This window comes from Ranitomeya variabilis, chromosome 1, assembly GCF_051348905.1.
Source record: "Ranitomeya variabilis isolate aRanVar5 chromosome 1, aRanVar5.hap1, whole genome shotgun sequence".
NCBI lineage: Eukaryota > Metazoa > Chordata > Amphibia > Anura > Dendrobatidae > Ranitomeya > Ranitomeya variabilis.
This window is the reverse complement of record NC_135232.1, coordinates 555,302,601-555,322,219: the sequence shown is the minus strand read 5'-3', so window position 1 is coordinate 555,322,219 and position 19,619 is coordinate 555,302,601.

Genomic DNA, 19,619 nt, shown 5'->3' with positions numbered 1-19,619 from the left:
CCGCAAACGCCGGTCAATTTGAATAGCCAGCGCCATGGAATCATTCAGACCTGTAGGAATGGAGAAACCCACCATCACATTCTTAATGGCTTCAGAAAGGCCATTTCTGAAATTTGCGGCCAGAGCACACTCATTCCACTGAGTAAGCACGGACCATTTCCGAAATTTTTGGCAATACACTTCAGCTTCATCCTGCCCCTGAGAAATAGCCAACAAGGCTTTTTCTGCCTGAATTTCAAGATTGGGTTCCTCGTAAAGCAATCCGAGCGCCAGAAAAAACGCATCAACATTTGCCAATGCCGGATCTCCTGGCGCTAGCGAGAAGGCCCAATCCTGAGGGTCGCCCCGTAAGAAAGAGATAACAATTTTTACTTGCTGAGCTGATTCTCCAGATGAACGGGGTCTCAGAGATAGAAACAATTTACAATTATTCCTGAAATTCCTAAACTTAAATCGGTCTCCAGAGAACAGCTCAGGAATAGGTATTTTAGGTTCAGACATTGGACTACTGGTAACAAAATCTTGTATGCCCTGCACACGAGCAGCAAGCTGATCCACACTTGTAATCAAAGTCTGGACATTCATGTCTGCAGCAAGCACAAGCCACTCAGAGGTAAAGGGGAGGAAAAAAGAGAGGAAAGAAAAAAAAAAAAAAAAAACTCAGACTTTCCTTTCTTGTAATCCCACTTCTGCAATGCATTAAACATTCAACCTTGGCCTGGCATACTGTTATGACCCCAATGGCAGAGGGTCTCAAAAATACATACCAAGTCTGCAAACACAATAAACCAGCTCATAGGGCAGTGGTAACTGGGCTGACCATATATCTAATCCTAGCACCACAAATAGCAGCAGCCGGGGAACGTGCCTACGTTGGTTCTAGACGTCTCGCGCCAGCCGGAGAACTAACTAACCCTAGAAGGGAAAAGATAGACCTTTCTTGCCTCCAGAGAAAAGACCCCAAAAGTTGGATACAAGCCCCCAACAAATAATAACGGTGAGGTAAGGAGAAAAGACAAACGTAAGAATGAACTAGATATTTAGCAAAGAGAGGCCCACTGACTAATAGCAGAATATAGTAAGATGACTTATACGGTCAGCAAAAACCCTATCAAAATTTCCACGCTGGATATTCAAGAACCCCCGAACCGTCTAACGGCCCGGGGGGAGAACACCAGCCCCCTAGAGCTTCCAGCAGAATCAGGAATCACATTTAGTACAAGCTGGACAAAAAATAATAGCAATGCAAATAACCAAAAAACAAGGAAGCAAGACTTAGCTTAATTTTGCAAGATCCAGGACCAGCAGACAGGAGCAAACAAAAAGGAACTGATTACAACGATGCCAGGCACCAGACTGAGAATTCAGGAGGTTTATATAGCAACACCCCTGGACTAACGACCCAGGTGGGTGCCAAAACTGAAGAAAGACAATCCCAGAGTCATATCACTAGTGACCACAAGAGGGAGCCAAAAAAGTCTAATTCACAACACCTGGTGTCCTTTTGGTCACCGCTGATGTCCAAACACTTTATTCCTGTATTAACCATGAACATGGCTTGGCAGCGGTCTGCCTCTTCTTGGGGGCCTTCGACCTGGACTGCCCGTTTTGTGTGAATTAATCCCAGAGCTGCTGCGCTTTGTCCTGACCCACAATTTTTTTGTTTTCAAGGACATCCACTACCTGCAGAAGCGCGGCACAGCCATGGGCGCGGCCTCTGAGCCCTCGTATGCTAATCTTTTTCTAGGATTCTGGGAGAGATATATTTTTGGCGACAGGGGAGCGCAGTCCGTGGACCATGTGCTGTGCTGGATGCTTTATATAGATGATGTCCTATTTTTGTGGGGAGGGACGGCGCAGCAGCTCTGGAAGTTCATGAATCAGCTGAATGAGAACTCCTTTAATATCAAGTTGACACATCAATTTGACTGTAAACATATCGATTTTCTAGACGTTACACTGGAGATTGACGACACTCGTCATATCCAGACGGACATCTTTAGAAAGTCGACAGCAGTCAATGCTCTACTTCGTGCTGACTCAGCGCACAATCTGACTACTATTTGGGCCGTCCTGGTCGGACAGTTCCTGAGAATGAGGCGGATCTGCTCCACTGATGATAGATTCTTTGCACAGGAGGGTAATTTTACAGGGCGCTTCGAGGCACAAGGGTATAGCCGCAGGGTCATCAAGCGGGGCTTTGAGAGAGCTAGAAGGACACCTCGGAGGGATCTGCTATATTCAGGCGGTAATATATGCAGGGCAAGGGCGGAGGGGGACAAGATCAGATTCATTACCACGTACAATCATGAGTGGTCTAAAATGAGGAACATTCTTAATAAACACTGGTCGGTCCTGCTAACCGAGCCATCCTTGGCCTCTGCCCTGGGTGACTTTCCGTTAATGACTGCCAGAAGATCCCCAAATTTGGGTAATTTATTAGTCCGCAGCCATTATGTTCCACCGATAACGAACCCATTCAGTACTAGGGGCCCACTTTTGGGTTCCTTTCAGTGTGGTCACTTCCTTGCGTGTGCGAATATGGTGCGGACCTCATCCTTTAGGTCATCTGATGGGTCTAGGGAATATGACATTAGACAACATATTACATGTAGTACTCCCAATGTCATATACTACGCCACGTGCGGATGTTCTCTGATATACGTTGGACTCACATCCAGAGAATTTCGGGTGCGCGTCCGCAAACACGTCAGGGACATCCGCGCGGCGCGCACGGCTGCTGATGCCTCTGACCTGAAGACACTCCCTCGACATTTTAAACAATTTCATAATTGTGATGTTGGGACCTTTCGGAGTCAGGGGTATCGAAGGTATCCATTTAGGAGCGAGGGGTGGCAACTACAAAAGAATTCTGGCGCAACGCGAGGCTGCCTGGATTGTGCGCCTTGACACCATGACCCCTAAGGCACTCAATGAGTCTCTTAGCTTTTCCTCCTTCCTATGAGCCCATGAGTACTATATATCCCTATCCGTTAGTTTGGAATGTTTTTCCTATATTAGCTTTACATTTTGAGACCTTTGGTTTCTGTCCCATTTTTCTTGTGCCCATCTAAATATGGCCTTTTGGTGTGTGAGTTCTTTGTTTGGATCTTTCCTTTTGTTTTTAATTCTTTTTAATTACCACTCTTATTTCTTTTTTCATTATTTTAGTTTCATATTACTTACTTTCAAGTAGCTCTGACCTCGAGGACATCGGATAGGAACGAACCATCTTCACTACTGGAGGTTTCATGCATATTGCCTCCAATCAATTTTCCATTCAGCATCTGTATATGGACCTTGTATTTTGCGGCACATGTCAAATATATATATCCTGTATTGGCGAAATGATATGTTGGTTTATTTGTGTCTTAATTATCCATGAAATGCCAGCAAGTAATATATACTGTTTGTGTAAAGTTTTTGGTCATGATAAATTCATTTATAATCTGTGATGTTATTATCCACCTTTTTAGTTATGGCCCCATTCATTCATTTGACACATTTTGTTACCTGGGACGAATCTGTCTCTTTCACAGCGGTGGTGCGCATGCGCAGTGTGTGGTTCTCTCGCCCCCGTCGGAATGGCGTCTGTATTGCCTCGCGCACGCGCCGTGGGCCTCCTGCCCTAGGCGGCTGTACGATGCATGACGCCCTTTCTGACGCGGCACCTGGTGCCCCATACGCACATGCGCCGGATATTCAGCTGGTTTTGGTTGAGACATGGCATGTGATGTGTCACATGCCTCATTGCCCGTCCTATTTGAAGGTCCTTGCGATGTTCAGTGCTACTTCCCCTTGAGAAAGCAAACACATTGGAAGGCGAAACGCGCGTCGGGGGTTTCTGTTGGTAAGATCCGACCCGGTGTACACTGCCCTGCCATACAATACTGGTAAGCGCCGCTCTATTACTGTTATTTCAGGCTGTGGGATATTTTTACCCACGGGTTGACTCTTATAATTGATTCTTGTGTTGCTTTCCCTTTTTGGCATGATGCATGAGATATATCTATTGGCAGTTCACACCGGGGGATACTCACCATTCTTTTTAACCATCCTTTTGCACCTTATTGAATATTGACTTATGATGCACTTTATGCTTGTTAACTTAATAAAATGTACTACTTTTCATTACCTCTATGCTCCGTTGGTACTCCTTTTTCTTGTAGATGATGAGGTCCTTGACCCATCATGGCGTGAGATACAGAAAGGTGGTGGGAGCAGCTATGAGGAAGAGATTCCCCGAAAGGCCCAAAAAGGAGGGAGAGGGAGGGGCAGACTGGGTTGCTTGTAGCCTCCACTTCGGCACCCATTAGGAGCATGCCTCTTCCAAAACCCAAAACGGGAACTCCCAAGACTTGCAGTGCCTGGTCCTTTTTTGACACAGTTGAAGATGACATTTGCTTTGTCAAATGCAAGCTGTGTAATCAGAAAGTCAAAAGAGGGAAAAGTGTCAGCAACCTCAATACCACAAATATGTGGAAACATGTGTGGACCAAGCACGTGGTGGAGTTAAAAAGACACACTGAAAACCTAGGCCAACCTACAGCACCACATACCACCTCTTCAGCTCGTGTTGTAGCCTCTTCCTCCAGCTCACACACAGCTGGTTCGGCTTCCTCACAGGATCGCCATGGAAGAACCTCTGGCACTGTTGTACAGAGACAAAGTGTAATTCCACCCACAGCACCACGTTCCCTGTCATCCTCACACTCCCAGGGCAGTCTACAGCCATCGGTAGCACAGGTATGGGAGAAAAGGCGCCCATACTCGGCAAACCACCCTCGAGCACAGGCTCTGAATGCTGGCATTGCAAAACTACTGTCCCTTGAAATGCTCTCATTCAGGCTGGTGGAGACTGACACCTTCCGGAACTTCATGGCGTTGGCAGTCCCACAATACAACGTGCCCAGCCGCTTTTATTTCAGCAGGCAAGCCGTCCCTGCCCTGCAAAAGCATGTGTAGGGAATAGTGTTGAGCGATACCGTCCGATACTTGAAAGTATCGGTATCGGAAAGTATCGGCCGATACCGGCAAAGTATCGGATCCAATCCGATACCGATACCCGATACCAATACAAGTCAATGGGACTCAAGTATCGGACGGTATCCCTGATGGTTCCCAGGGTCTGAAGGAGAGGAAACTCTCCTTCAGGCCCTGGGAACCATATAAATGTGTAAAAGAAAGAATTAAAATAAAAAATATCGCTATACTTTACCTCTCCGACGCAGCCGGGACCTCAGCGCAGGAACCGGCAGCGTTGTTTGTTTAAAATTCCCGCTTTTACATGGTTACGCGAACTCCCGGCTTGTGATTGGTCAGGGCGCCCATGTTGCCGGGCCGCGGACCAATCACAGCAAGCCGTGACGAAAATACGTCACGGCTTGCTGTGATTGGTCCGCGTCCCGGCAACATGGCCGCCATTAACCAATCACAAGCCGTGACGTCACGGGAGGCTGGACTTGCGCGCTTTTGAAAAAGCGCGCGTGTCCAGCCTCCAGTGACGTCCCGGCTTATGATTGGTCACGGCGCCATGTTGCCGGGACGCGGACCAATCACAGCAAGCCGTGACGAAAATACGTCACGGCTTGCTGTGATTGGTCCGCGGCCCGGCAACATGGCCGCCATTAACCAATCACAAGCCGTGACGTCACGGGAGGCAGGACAAGCGCGCATTTTAAAATTGCGCGCGTGTCCAGCCTCCCGGCTTGTGATTGGTTGATCGCGGCGCAACCAATCATAAGCCGAGACGTCACTGGAGGCTGGACACGCGCGCTTTTTCAAAAGCGTGCAAGTCCAGCCTCCCGTGACGTCACGGCTTGTGATTGGTTAATGGCGGCCATGTTGCCGGGACGCGGACCAATCACAGCAAGCCGTGACGTATTTTCGTCACGGCTTGCTGTGATTGGTCCGCGGCCCGGCAACATGGGCGCCCTGACCAATCACAAGCCGGGAGTTCGCGTAACCATGTAAAAGCGGGAATTTTAAACAAACAACGCTGCCGGTTCCTGCGCTGAGGTCCCGGCTGCGTCGGACAGGTGAGTATAGCGATATTTTTTATTTTAATTCTCTCTTTTACACATTTTAACAATGTTAAAATGTGTAAAAGAGAGAATTAAAATAAAATGTTGTTCCGATACCCGATACCCGATACCACAAGAGTATCGGAATCCCGGTATCGGAATTCCGATACAGCAAGTATCGGCCGATACCCGATACTTGCAGCATCGGAATGCTCAACACTAGTAGGGAAACATTAAACATGCACTACTAAACGCCGTCAGTAGCAAGGTCCACCTGACCACCGATGCATGGACCAGTAAACATGGACAGGGACGATACCTTTACCTCACTTCCCATTGGGTAAATGTTGTGGAGCCGGGTACAGATCTTGAGAGTGGCGTTGTACGTGTTCTGCCAACTCCAAGGATTGCAGGAATCCAGTCTGTACACATTGACTCCTCCTCATACTCCAGTTCCTCTGAATCAGCTCTGCAGGAGCCATCACAGTCTATCTCCACCTTGACCTGTGAATGCTTACCTGTTACGACCGATATGAGCACAGCCGTGGCCAAATGTCAAAAGGCCGTATTGAAACTAATTTCTTTGGGGAATTGAAGCCACACAGCACAGGAGCTCTGCAATGCCATCAAGCAGGAGAGCGACGTGTGGTTTGTGCCAGCAAATCTCCAGCCAGGCATGGTAGTGTGTGACAAATGCCGAAATCTGGTGGCAGCTCTGGGCCTAGGCAACCTCACTCACATCCCATGTCTGGCACAACTCAACTTGGTCATGCAGAGTTTTTCGAGGGACTATCCAAATCTTGATGCACTGCTGCACAATGTCCGCCTAGAGTGCGCTCACTTGCGGTGTTCCAGCATGGCAAAATCGCGCATTGCAGCTCTGCAGCGCTGATTCTGTCTTCCGGAACATCGCATCATATGTGACCTACCCACCAGGTGGAATTCAACGTTACATATGTTGGAGCGGTTGTGTGAGCAGCAGGCAGCAGTAATGGAGTACCAGCTGCATCAGGCGCAAACAAGTCGCACTGCGCGCCGTTCACACTTCACCACCACTGAGTGTGCCACTATGAAGGACATCTGCCACGTTTTGCGTTCCTTCGATGATTCCGCACGGATGGCGAGTGCAGATAATGCACTAGTCAGCATGACTATCCCCCTTATCTGCCTGCTTGAAAATACACAGCAAGCACTAAGGGAGGAGGTTGTGGAAGAGGTGGAGGATGAGGAGTCACAAATGCCATCTGCTTCTGGACAGTCTGCGCAAAGTGGTTCCTCACAAAGACCTAGGCAGGGGACACTTTGTGAGGAGGATGAGGAGGAGTCAATGGAGGAGGAAGACATCTGTCCAGAGGAGGGAGTTACACAATGCTCCAGTAGTCAGTATGTAGAGCGAGGGTGGGGTGATGCAGAGCAGGCAGAGATGACACCTCAAGCAGGGGACAGCATTTCTTGGCCAGTTGGCAGTCTGCAGCACATGGTTGATTTCATGCTGCAGTGCCTGAGAAACGACCGCCGCATCGCCCACATTCTCAACACGGCTGATTATTGGGTGTACACTGTTATGATCTGGTGACCTTGGAGCAGCATGAAACTTTCTCTGGAGTCAGTGGAACCTGTACTGACCGCAAATCCTGAACTAACACCGCAACTAGAAGTAGCCGTGGGGTGTGCCTAACATACCCTAGACACCTCGACACAGCTGGAGGACTAAATACCCCTAAAGATGGAAATAGGAATGCTACCTTGCCTCAGAGCAGACCCCCAAAGGATAGGCAGCCCCCCACGAATAATGACTGTGAGTAGGAGAAGAATAGACACACGCAGGTAGAAAACAGGATTTAGCAAAAGAGGCCACTCTAGCTAAATAGGAAAGGATAGGACAGATTACTAGGCGGTCAGTATTAAAACCCTTCCAAAAATATCCACAGCAGATAATACAAAAAGTTCCACAATCTAACTAAAGACATGGAATGTATATCTGCCACTCCAGAGAATCCAACAAGACTGAGAAAATACTGACACAATCTAAGCTGGACAATAAAACACAAAGAATAGCACTGAATTGTGAAGCACACCGCATGTGTGCCACAGGAAAAAAAAACCAGACACTTATCTTTGCTGATTTGGCAGAAAGGCAGGAGGAACCAGGCAGAGGTCCTACACCTCCCAACAACAATTGACAACTGGCAAGGACTAATGAATCCTGCACACCTAAATACCCCAGTCAGAACTGCAATCAGCAGACACATCTGACCAGGACTGCAACCCAGGGACAACTGCATTACCACCTACTACCACCGGAGGGAACCCAAAAGCAGAATTCACAACAGGACCCTCCCCTTGAGGAGGGGTCACCAAACCCTCACCAGCGCCCCCAGGCCGATCAGGACGAGCCAGATGAAAGGCACGGACCAAATCAGCAGCATGGACATCAGAAGCAAAAACCCAAGAATTATCCTCCTGGCCATAACCCTTCCATTTGACAAGGTACTGAAGCCTCTGCCTCAAAAAACGAGAATCCAAAATCTTCTCAACCACATACTCCAACTCCCCATCAACCAAAACAGGGGCCGGAGGATCAACAGAGGGAACAACGGGCACCACATATTTCCGCAATAAAGATCTATGGAAGACATTATGGATAGCAAAAGAGGCCGGAAGCGCCAATCGAAAAGACACCGGATTGATAATCTCAGAAATCCTATAAGGACCAATAAACCGAGGCTTAAACTTAGGGGAAAGAGACCTTCATAGGAACATGACGGGAAGACAACCAAACCAAATCCCCAACCCGAAGCCGGGAACCAACACACCGACGACAGTTAGCAAAACGTTGAGCCTCCTCCTGAGACAACACCAAATTGTCCACCACATGAGCCCAAATCTGCTGCAACCTGTCAACCACAGAATCCACACCAGGACAGTCAGAAGGCTCAACCTGCCCAGAAGAAAAACGAGGATGAAAACCAAAATTACAAAAAAAAGGCGAAACCAAAGTAGCCGAACTAGCCCGATTATTAAGGGCAAACTCGGCCAATGGCAAAAAGGCCACCCAATCATCCTGATCGGCAGACACAAAGCATCTCAAATAAGTCTCCAAAGTCTGATTAGTTCGCTCGGTCTGGCCATTTGTCTGAGGATGAAATGCAGAAGAAAAAGACAAATCAATGCCCAGCCTAGCACAAAAGGACCGCCAAAACCTAGAAACAAACTGGGAACCTCTGTCGGACACAATATTCTCCGGAATACCATGCAAACGAACCACATGCTGAAAAAACAACGGAACCAACTCTGAAGAGGAAGACAATTTAGGCAAAGGCACCAAATGAACCATCTTAGAAAACCGGTCACAAACAACCCAGATAACCGACATCCTCTGGGAAACCGGAAGATCAGAAATAAAATCCATAGAAATATGCGTCCAGGGCCTCTCAGGGACCGGCAATGGCAAAAGTAACCCACTAGCACGGGAACAACAAGGCTTGGCCCGTGCACAAGTCCCACAAGACTGCACAAAAGAACGCACATCATGTGACAACGAAGGCCACCAAAAGGACCTACCAACCAAATCTCTGGTACCAAAAAATACCAGGATGACCAGCCAACACAGAACAGTGAACCTCAGAAATTACTCTACTAGTCCATCTGTCAGGAACAAACAATTTCCCCACAGGTCTATCAGCCTGAAATTCCTGAAGAACCCGCCGTAAATCAGGGGAAATGGCAGAAAGGACCACCCCTTCTTTCAGAATGCCGACCGGTTCAAGGACCTCAGGAGAATCAGGCAAAAAACTCCTAGAAAGGGCATCAGCATTAATATTCTTAGAACCCGGAAGATACGAAACCACGAAATCAAAACGGGAAAAAAACAAGGACCATCGAGCCTGTCTAGGACTCAGCCGTTTGGCAGACTCGAGGTAAATCAAATTCTTATGATCGGTCAGGACCACAATACGGTGCTTAGCTCCCTCAAGCCAATGTCGCCACTCCTCAAACACCCACTTCATAGCCAACAACTCCCGATTGCCGACATCATAATTGTGTTCAGCAGGCGAAAACTTGCGGGAGAAGAAGGCACACGGTTTCATCAAAGAACCAACAGAATCCCTCTGAGACAAAACGGCCCCTGCCCCAATCTCAGAAGCATCAATCTCAACCTGAAACGGAAAAGAAACATCTGGTTGGCGCAACACCGGAGCAGAAGTAAATCGGCGTTTAAGCTCCTGAAAGGCAGAGACAGCCGCAGAGGACCAATTCGCCACATCAGCGCCTTTTTTCGTCAAATCAGTCAAGGGTTTAACCACGCTGGAGAAGTTAGCAATGAAACGGCGATAAAAATTTGCAAAACCCCAAAATTTCTGAAGGCTCTTCACGGATGTGGGTTGAATCCAATCATGAATGGCCTGAACCTTAACCGGATCCATCTCCATAGATGAGGGAGAAAAAATAAAGCCCAAAAAAGAAACCTTCTGCACCCCAAAGAGACACTTAGACCCCTTCACAAACAAAGCATTGTCACGAAGGATCTGAAATACCATCCTGACCTGTTCCACATGAGACTTCCAATCATCGGAAAAAATCTAAATATCATCCAAATATACAATCAAGAATTTATCAATATAAGTCCGGAAGATATCATGCATGAAGGATTGAAAAACCGATGGAGCATTAGTGAGCCCGAATGGCATCACAAGGTATTCAAAATGGCCTTCGGGCGTATTAAACGCAGTTTTCCATTTGTCACCCTGCTTAATACGAACAAGATTATATGCCCCCCGAAGGTCAATCTTCGTAAACCAACTAGCCCCCTTAATCCTAGCTAGGGTTGAGCGACTTTTATTTTTATAGGATCGGGTCGGGTTTCACGAAACCCGACTTTCTCAAAAGTCGGGTCGAGTGAAATCGGCCGATCCTATAAAAAAGTCGGGGTCGGGGTCGGCCGAAACACAAAACCCAATGCAGTGCAATGGGATACTATGGTTCCCAGGGTCTGAAGGAGAGGAAACTCTCCTTCAGGCCCTGGGATCCATATTAATGTGTAAAATATAGAATCAAAATAAAAAATATTGATATACTCAACCTCGGACGTGCCCTGGTACTAACCGGCAGCCTTCCTTCCTAAGAATGAGCGCGTGAATGACCTGCGGTGACGTCGTGGCTTGTGATTGGTCGTGTGAGCGGTCACATGGGCGGTCACGCGACCAATCACAAGCCGCGACGTCATCTAAGGTCCTTCACGCGCTCATTCTTAGGAAGGAAGGCTGCCGGAAAGAAGCAGGGCGCGTCCGAGGGTGAGTATATTCCTATTAGGTATATACTCACCCTCAGACGCGCCCTGCTTCTTTCCGGCAGCCTTCCTTCCTAAGAATGAGCGCGTGAATGACCTGCGGTGACGTCGTGGCTTGTGATTGGTCGTGTGAGTGGTCACATGGGCGGTCACGCGACCAATCACAAGCCGCGACGTCACCGCAGGTCATTCACGCGCTCATTCTTAGGAAGGAAGGCTGCCGGTTAGTACCAGGGCGCGTCCGAGGGTGAGTATATCAATATTTTTTATTTTGATTCTTTATTTTACACTTAAATATGGATTCCGATACCGATTCCCGATATCGCAAACATATCGAACTCGGTATCGGAATTCCGATACCAGATTCAGAAGATCGCCGACCTCATGGCCGACCCCACACAGGGGTCGGGTCGGGTTTCATGAAACCCGACTTTGCCAAAAGTCGGCGACTTCTGAAAATGGCCGACCCATTTCGCTCAACCCTAATCCTAGCAAACAAATCGGAAAGCAAAGGTAAAGGGTATTGAAACTTGACCGTGATCTTATTCAAGAGGCAATAATCAATACAAGGTCTCAAGGAGCCATCCTTCTTAGCAAAAAAAAAACAAAAAAACCTGCTCCCAACGGTGAAGAAGATGGCCGAATATGCCCTTTCTCCAAAGACTCCTTAACATAACTCTGCATGGCGGTATGTTCAGGCACAGACAGGTTGAAAAGTCGGCCCTTGGGAAACTTACTGCCTGGAATCAAGTCAATCGCACAATCACAGTCCCTGTGCGGTGGAAGGGAACTGGACTTGGGCTCATCGAATACATTCTGAAAATCAGACAAAAACTCTGGAATTTCAGAAGAGGAAGAAGAGGAGATTGACATCAAAGGAACATCATTATGAACCCCCTGACAACCCCAACTAGTCACAGACATAGATTTCCAATCCAACACAGGATTATGTACCTGCAACCACGGGAAACCCAGCACGATAACATCATGCAAATTATGCAACACCAGAAATCGACAATCTTCCTGATGGGCTGGCGCCATGTGCATGGTCACCTGTGTCCAAAACTGGGGCTTATTTTTAGCCAAAGGTGTAGCATCAATCCCCCTTAAAGGAATAGGGTTCTGCAAAGGCTGCAAGGGAAAACCACAATGCCTGGCAAACTCAAAATCCATTAAGTTCAAGGCGGCACCTGAATCCACAAACGCCATGACAGAAAATGATGACAATGAGCAGATAAAGGACACCGATAACAGAAATTTAGGTTGTACAGTACTGATAGTAAATGAACTAGCGATCCTTTTTGTCCGCTTAGGGCAGACTGAAATGACATGGGAAGAGTCGCCACAATAATAACACAACCTATTCTGACGTCTGAATCCTTGTCGTTCCATTCTAGACAAAATCCTATCACACTGCATTGACTCAGGACTTTGCTCTAAGGACGACACCTGTTGTGAATTCCGTCTGGGCTCCCTCTGGTGGCCTTTAGCGATACTGCGGGTCTGGAGCTGGGCTCAGCTGCCTCATTTCCTGCTATGCTGGTTCCTATTTAACTCCACCTGGACCTTTACTTGTTGCCTGCTGTCGTTGTATTCAGTACTGGTTCTGACCTCTCCTGGATTTCCCTGGTGACCTGTTTCTTTCTGAGAAGCTAAGTTTTGCTAGTTCTTTTTGCTCATTGTTTCCTTGAATATGTTTCTCAGTATATGATGTGTTCAGTCCAGCTTGCTTATATGTGATTTTTCGCTTGCTGGTAGCTCTGGGGTGCAGAGTGCGCCCCTCACATCGTGATTCAGTGTGGGGGTTCTTGTACTTTCTGTGTGGATAGTTTTTGATAGTTTTGGTACCGACCGCACAGATCCCTTGCTCTCTTCTGTCTATTTAGTGTTAGCGGGCCTCATTTGCTTAAACCTGCTTTTCATTCCTACATTTGTATTTTCCCCTTAACTCACCGTTATTATTTGTGGGGGGCTGTCTAAACTTTGGGGTTATTTCTCTGAGGCAAGTGAGGCTTTGCTTTCTCTCTAGGGGTAGCCAGTTTCTCAGGCTGTGAAGAGGCATCTAGGTTTTTAGGTAACGCTCCACGGCTGCCTTTAGTGTGTATGGATAGGATCAGGATTGCGGTCGGTATAGTTCCCACATCCCCGGAGCTTGTCCTACTATTCAGGTTTACCTATCAGGTCAGTTTGGTGATCCTACCACCGGATCATAACAGTACAGCAGGCCAGTAAAGAGTTAATGCATCGCAAAAGAGGGATAAGAGAAATCCTGAGTTCATTGTTTTTTTTTCCTCTGCAGTGTGTCTAGCCTCTCTCCTCCCCTTAATCTCTGGGTGGTTCAGAATTCAGCTGCTGCTATGGACCTTCAGAGTCTGTCTTCTATTGTGGATCATCTCACTGCTAGGGTACAAGGCATTCAGGATTATGTAGTCCACAGTCCTATGTCAGAGCCTAAGATACCTATTCCTGAGCTGTTCTCCGGAGACAGATCTAGGTTTTTGAACTTTAAAAACAATTGCAAATTATTCCTTTCTCTGAGACCTCGTTCCTCTGGTGATCCGGTTCAGCAAGTTAAAATTATTATTTCTTTGTTGCGTGGTGACCCTCAAGATTGGGCACTCTCTCTGGTGCCAGGAGATCCTGCATTGCAAAATGTGGATGCGTTTTTTCTGGCGCTTGGAGTGCTTTATGAGGAACCTAATCTGGTAGACCAAGCAGAAAAGGTTTTGCTGGCTCTCTCCCAGGGTCAGGATGAAGCAGAGGTTTACTGTCAGAAATTTAGGAAATGGTCTGTGCTCACTCAATGGAATGAGTGTGCCCTGGCAGCGATTTTCAGAAAGGGTCTTTCTGAGGCCATTAAGGATGTTATGGTGGGGTTCCCCACGCCTGCGGGTCTGAATGAGTCAATGTCTTTGGCCATTCAGATTGATCGGCGTTTGCGGGAGCGCAAACCAGTGCACCATCTGGCGGTATTTTCTGAGCAGAAGTCTGAGTCTATGCAATGTGACAGGATTCTGACCAGAATTGAACGGCAAAATCACAGACGTCAGAATGTGTTGTGCTTTTACTGTGGTGATTCTGCTCATGTTATCTCAGATTGTTCTAAGCGCACAAAAAACTTCGCTAAGTCTGTCACCATTGGTACTGTACAGCCTAAATTCATTTTGTCTGTTACTTTGATTTGCTCTCTGTCATCCTACTCAGTTATGGCTTTTGTGGATTCAGGTGCTGCCCTGAATTTGATGGATTTGTCTTTTGCCAGGCGCTGTGGTTTTATCTTGGAGCCTTTGCAATTCCCTATTCCACTAAAGGGAATTGATGCCATGCCATTGGCCAAGAATAAACCTCAGTACTGGGCTCAAGTGACCATGTGCATGACTCCTGCACATCAGGAGGTGATTCGCTTTCTTGTGTTACATAATTTGCATGATGTTGTCGTGTTAGGTCTGCCATGGCTGCAGGCTCATAATCCAGTCCTGGATTGGAAAGCAATGTCTGTGTCAAGTTGGGGTTGCCAGGGGATTCATGGCGATGCTCCTTTGGTGTCAATTGCTTCTTCTACTCCTTCTGAAGTCCCTGAATTTTTGTCGGACTACCAGGATGTATTTGATGAGCCTAAGTCCAGTGCCCTACCTCCCCATAGGGATTGTGATTGCGCCATAAATTTGATTCCTGGTAGCAAGTTCCCTAAGGGAAGACTTTTTAATTTGTCTGTACCAGAACATGCCGCTATGCGGAGTTATATCAAGGAGTCTTTGGAGAAGGGGCATATTCGCCCGTCCTCGTCCCCTTTGGGTGCGGGGTTCTTTTTTGTGGCCAAGAAGGATGGTTCTCTGAGACCCTGTATAGATTATCGCCTTCTAAATAACATTACGGTCAAATTTCAGTATCCTTTGCCACTGTTGTCCGATCTGTTTGCTCGGATTAGGGGGGCCAGTTGGTTCACCAAGATAGATCTTCGTGGAACGCATAATCTTGTGCGTATAAAGCAGGGCGATGAATGGAAAACAGCATTTAATACGCCCGAAGGCCATTTTGAGTACTTGGTGATGCCTTTTGGGCTTTCTAATGCCCCTTCTGTGTTCCAGTCCTTCATGCACGACATCTTCCGAGAGTATTTGGATAGGTTTATGATTGTATACCTGGATGATATTTTGGTCTTTTCTGATGATTGGGAATCTCATGTGAAGCAGGTCAGGATGGTATTTCAGGTCCTGCGAGCCAATGCCTTGTTTGTGAAGGGCTCTAAATGTCTCTTCGGAGTTCAGAAGGTTTCCTTTTTGGGCTTTATTTTTTCTCCTTCTACCATTGAGATGGATCCAGTCAAGGTCCAGGCTATTCATGACTGGACTCAACCTACATCTGTAAAGAGTCTTCAGAAGTTTTGGGGTTTTGCTAATTTTTACCGTCGCTTCATCACTAATTTTTCCAGTGTGGTTAAGCCTTTGACGGATTTGACCAAGAAGGGTTCTGATGTGACAAATTGGTCTCCTGCGGCCGTGGAGGCCTTTCAGGAGCTCAAACGTCAGTTCTCTTCGGCTCCTGTCTTGCGTCAGCCGGATGTCTCTCTGCCCTTCCAGGTCGAGGTTGATGCTTCTGAGATTGGAGCAGGGGCTGTCTTGTCTCAGAGAAGCTCTGATGGCTCTGTGATGAGGCCATGTGCTTTCTTTTCAAGAAAGTTTTCGGCTGCCGAGCAGAATTATGATGTTGGTAATCGGGAGTTGTTGGCAATGAAGTGGGCATTTGAGGAGTGGTGACATTGGCTTGAGGGAGCCAAACATCGTGTGGTGGTCTTGACTGATCACAAGAATTTGACTTATCTCGAGTCTGCTAAACGGCTAAATCCTAGACAGGCTCGATGGTCGCTGTTTTTCTCCCGTTTCGATTTCGTGGTTTCATACCTTCCGGGTTCGAAGAACGTGAAGGCTGATGCTCTTTCTAGGAGCTTTGTGCCTGACTCTCCGGGAGTTTCTGAACCGGCTGGTGTCCTCAGAGAGGAGGTGATTTTGTCTGCCATCTCCCCTGATTTACGACGGGTACTGCAGGAATTTCAGGCCAATAGACCAGACCGTTGTGCACCGGAGAGACTGTTTGTCCCGGATAGATGGACCAGTAGAGTCATTTCCAAGGTTCATTCTTCAGTGTTGGCGGGTCATCCTGGGATTTTTGGTACCAGGGAATTGGTGGCTAGGTCCTTTTGGTGGCCTTCCTTGTCGCGGGATGTGCGTTCCTTTGTGCAGTCCTGTGGGATTTGTGCTCGGGCCAAGCCTTGCTGTTCTCGTGCCATTGGATTGCTTTTGCCTTTGCCTGTCCCGAAGAGGCCCTGGACGCATATTTCCATGGACTTTATTTCGGATCTTCCAGTCTCTCAGAAGATGTCTGTTATCTGGGTGGTTTGTGATCGTTTTTCTAAAATGGTCCATTTGGTGCCCTTGCCTAAGCTGCCTTCCTCCTCCGATTTGGTTCCACTGTTTTTTCAGAATGTGGTTCGTTTGCATGGTATTCCTGAGAATATTGTGTCTGACAGAGGATCCCAGTTACCAAGATAGGTTATTACACTTGGGGCTATTTAGTTTGGAAAAACGAAGACTAAGGGGTGATCTTATGTTAATGTATAAATATATGAGGGGACAGTACAAAGACCTTTCTGATGATCTTTTTAATCATAGACCTGAGACAGGGACAAGGGGGCATCCTCTACGTCTGGAGGAAAGAAGGTTTAAGCATAATAACAGACGCGGATTCTTTACTGTAAGAGCAGTGAGACTATGGAACTCTCTGCCGTATGATGTTGTAATGAGTGATTCATTAATTAAATTTAAGAGGGGACTGGATACCTTTCTGGAAAAGTATAATGTTACAGGGTATATACCCTAGATTCCTTGATAAGGCGTTGATCCAGGGAACTAGTCTGATTGCCGTATGTGGAGTCGGGAAGGAATTTTTTTCCCCATGGTGGAGTTACTCTTTGCCACATGGGGTTTTTTTGCCTTCCCCTGGATCAACATGTTAGGGCATGTTAGGTTAGGCTATGGGTTGAACTAGATGGACTTACAGTCTTCCTTCAACCTTAATAACTATGTAACTATGTAACTATGTAACAGTTTGTGTCCAGATTTTGGCGGTCCTTTTGTGCTAAGATGGGCATTGAATTATCTTTTTCATCGGACTTCCATCCTCAGATGAATGGCCAAACCGAACGAACTAATCAGACCTTGGAGACTTATCTGAGATGTTTTGTTTCTGCTGATCACGATGATTGGGTGACTTTTTTGCCATTGGCTGAGTTCGCCCTCAATAATCGGAATGTTCTGCTACTTTGGTTTCACCTTTTTTTTGCAATTCTGGTTTTCATCCTCGTTTTTCCTCAGGTCAGGTTGAGCCTTCTGACTGTCCTGGGGTGGATTCTGTGGTGGATAGGTTGCAGCAGATTTGGAACCACGTGGTGGACAATTTGACGTTGTCACAAGAGAAGGCTCAGCGCTTTGCTAACCGCCGTCGCTGTGTGGGTCCCCGACTTCGTGTGGGGGATTTGGTATGGTTGTCTTCTCGTTATGTTCCGATGAAGGTTTCCTCTCCTAAGTTCAAGCCTCGTTTCATCGGTCCTTATAAGATTTTGGAAATCCTCAACCCTGTGTCATTTCGTTTGTACCTCCCAGCATCATTTGCCATTCACAATGTGTTCCATAGGTCATTGTTGCGGAGATATGTGGTGCCTGTGGTTCCTTCCGTTGATCCTCCTGCTCCGGTCTTGGTCAAGGGAGAATTGGAGTATGTGGTGGAGAAGATCTTGGACTCTCGTGTTTCGAGACGGAAGCTTCAGTACTTAGTTAAATGGAAGGGCTATGGTCAGGAGGATAATTCCTGGGTTGTCGCCTCTGATGTCCATGCGGCCGATTTGGTTCGTGCCTTTCATTCGGCTTGTCCTGATCGGCCTGGGGGCTCTGGTGAGGGTTCGGTGACCCCTCCTCAAGGGGGGGGTACTGTTGTGAATTCCGTCTGGGCTCCCTCTGGTGGCCTTTAGCGATACTGCGGGTCTGGAGCTGGGCTCAGCTGCCTCATTTCCTGCTATGCTGGTTCCTATTTAACTCCACCTGGACCTTTACTTGTTGCCTGCTGTCGTTGTATTCAGTACTGGTTCTGACCTCTCCTGGATTTCCCTGGTGACCTGTTTCTTTCTGAGAAGCTAAGTTTTGCTAGTTCTTTTTGCTCATTGTTTCCTTCAATATGTTTCTCAGTATATGATGTGTTCAGTCCAGCTTGCTTATATGTGATTTTTCGCTTGCTGGTAGCTCTGGGGTGCAGAGTGCGCCCCTCACATCGTGAGTCGGTGTGGGGGTTCTTGTACTTTCTGTGTGGATAGTTTTTGATAGTTTTGGTACCGACCGCACAGATCCCTTGCTCTCTTCTGTCTATTTAGTGTTAGCGGGCCTCATTTGCTTAAACCTGTTTTTCATTCCTATGTTTGTATTTTCCCCTTAACTCACCGTTATTATTTGTGGGGGGCTGTCTAAACTTTGGGGTTATTTCTCTGAGGCAAGTGAGGCTTTGCTTTCTCTCTAGGGGTAGCCAGTTTCTCAGGCTATGAAGAGGCGTCTAGGTTTTTAGGTAACGCTCCACGGCTGCCTTTAGTGTTTATGGATAGGATCAGGATTGCGGTCAGTATAGTTCCCACATCCCCGGAGCTTGTCCTACTATTCAGGTTTACCTATCAGGTCAGTTTGGTGATCCTACCACCGGATCATAACAGACGCCACAGCGCGCACAGTTTGACGCTTCCGCAAACGCCGATCAATCTGAATGGCCAGAGACATTGAATCTCTCAGACCGGAAGGCGTGGGAAACCCCACCATAACATCTTTAACGGATTCATAAAGACCCTTTCTGAAAATTGCCGCCAAAGCATAATCATTCCATTTAGTCAACACAGACCATTTTCTAAATTTCTGACAATACAATTCTGCCGCCTCTTGACCCTGAGACAGGGCCAACGAGGTTTTCTCCGCTTGATCCACAGAATTCAGTTCATCATATAATAATCCTAAAGCCTGAAAAAAGGAATCTACATTAAGCAAGGCCGGATTCCCAGATTCCAGGGAAAATGCCCAATCCTGTGGATCGCCACGCAGCAGGGAGATGACAATTTTAACCTGCTGAATGGAATCACCGGAGGATCGCGGTCTCAGAGCAAAAAACAGTTTACAATTGTTTTTAAAACCCAAAAATTTGGACCTATCACCAAAAAACAAATCAGGAGTAGGAATCTTCGGCTCTAAAGCAGGAGTCTGAACAATATAATCAGAAAT